At 44.3% G+C, this 2,133-nt stretch overlaps 1 pseudogene; it reads right to left on the bottom strand.

The window, feature by feature from the left end:
- Positions 1-398: 398 nt before the first annotated feature.
- LOC114636026 overlaps positions 399-2,133 on the bottom strand; it is a 10,738-nt pseudogene continuing 9,003 nt past the window's right edge.

Raw genomic sequence — 2,133 nt, 5'->3', positions numbered from 1 at the left:
GGGAGCAAATAGGGAGAGAACCATGGCTCCAGTTGTATATGTAGGGGAGGATGACAGTGTCAAGCATAGGTGAGTGAGGAAGTCCTTGGTCAAGTGAAGGCTGGATGCCCCAGTGTGGGGGAAATCATGGGTAGGGACATTGGAATGGGAGCATGGGTGAGGGCATATCCTCATACAAGTGGGAGGAGGGGGATGGGATAGGGCATTCCTGGGTGGGTGGGGGAATAGGGAAAGGGGATTACATCTGAAATCTAAATAAAATATCCAATAAAAACGTTTAAAAAAAAGAAAATTGAAGCCGAATTTACACAAAGCAATTAAGGTGGGGTGGAGACCTCAGCAGTACCTTCCCCCCTGTGATGTTCAGTGACCACCACAGTATGGGTTTCAATTACTTCTCACTGTTGATCATGCTCAACCTGGCAGGTGAGTATCGTGTCTCCCACAAGGGCAGATATATTCACCAAGAGCCAGCTGGTCGAGTTGTAAGTTCCATCCTTGTTTTCTATATACCTTAAAGGTATATCTCTACCAGATATATTTCCATTCTTTAACCAGGTCACACGAAAGTTCTTAGGATAGATTTTTTTGTGCCTGGCAGATGACATTTATCAAATACCATACCATTGTTGGCTGCTGGCTGATCTCCAGGGTGGGTGGAACTGAAAATACAAACAGAAACTGAGATAGATGGAACTGAGGCACAGACAGACTCCAGAGAAAACTGAATGCTAAGGATCTACCACTGTTGCAAGAGCATCATATCTACAAAATGAGTGTTTTGTTCAGAGTATAGCCAAGATAAGTTCAACTCCTCACACACAGGCACTTGGACTGTGGTGGAGTGAGGATACTAATAAGTGAAATTTATAAGAAAAATTCTTGGCTACACTAGGAAAAAAATAAATGCCTAAAAAATGCTGTGCATGATGTGTGTTGTTCATAATTAGTGTAGGTTTAGTTTCTTCTATAAAAATAAATACAATTCCTTTTATGTAATTAATATATTCTATGACCACCAATAACCCCCACCACCCTGTGTAGTATTGCTAGGAGTGCTTGCTAGAAATTATGAGCAAAACATTCTGACCAGGTATGAGATCAAGCTAAGATTCAGAACCATCTACCTCAGATGACTTCAGAGAAGTGAGTAATCCCTCTGAGACAGCCTCCATCTAAGGTTACATGGGCCATCTCACAGATGATCTGAGAATAGACATCCGTAGGTCCCAACAGCACCTGAACTGTGCTGGTGATTCTATAGGTGACATCCTTTCCTTCACGCTCCACAGAAGTTTCCAAATGAGAGATCTCGTTTCCAGTTTTGAACCACTTCAGTGTGAGGTTCCGAGGAAAGAATGCATGGGATCTACATGTAAAGCTCACTATCTGCTGAGGGACAGCTCTGGCTGCAGGATCCAAGACCATAGGGGACATGGTTTAGCTCTAAAGTAACATATAGACAATGATGTGATTTTGATAGCCACCATTGATGGCATAACATTGTGAAGAACCTTTCTAGATGTGATACCCAGCATCATTGTTTATTGTCAGGATTTGGATGTGTGCCAGAACTTGAGGCAACTAGAGACCTGCTGGACTCCCATGTCATAAATGTGTCCAAGCACCAGGCATTAAGTCTTCATCCTTCTCAATGTTTTCTTCTCCAGCTTTTTTCCAGATCCTTCTATACTATCCAATGTTCTGTGTCTCCACAGGATAGCAAAGATACCGCTAAGAAAACAAGGAAGGGCAAGGCCAGGTACAGTTCTCAGGCCAAGGAAAGCAGTCATCCATGCATTTCAAATTTCATACCATTTATTCCTGCTGGCCTCATCATGAAACCTCTACAGTCTAAAGTAAATTTTCCTAGATTTACAATGATTGTAAGCCAGAAAATTACACATATAACAGAATTGCCACAAAAATGAAACACTTCCTCATTCCCGTAGTTGTTTTTCCCTTTCTTTCTGTCTCTCTCTCCCTCTTTTTCTCTCTCCCTCTCTCTCTCTCTCTCTCTCCCTTTCTCCCCTCTCTCCCTCTCTCCCTCTCTCCCCCTCTCCCTCTGACCCGCGCGCCCACGCCCCCCGCGCCCCAACGCCGCCGCGCGCCCCGCCCCCGGCCGGCCCCCGC

The sequence above is a fragment of the Grammomys surdaster genome, unplaced genomic scaffold (assembly GCF_004785775.1).
Source record: "Grammomys surdaster isolate TR1022 unplaced genomic scaffold, NIH_TR_1.0 121255, whole genome shotgun sequence".
Lineage (NCBI taxonomy): Eukaryota > Metazoa > Chordata > Mammalia > Rodentia > Muridae > Grammomys > Grammomys surdaster.
The sequence above is the reverse complement of the archived record's forward strand: the minus strand, read 5'-3'. Positions and strand labels throughout refer to the sequence as shown.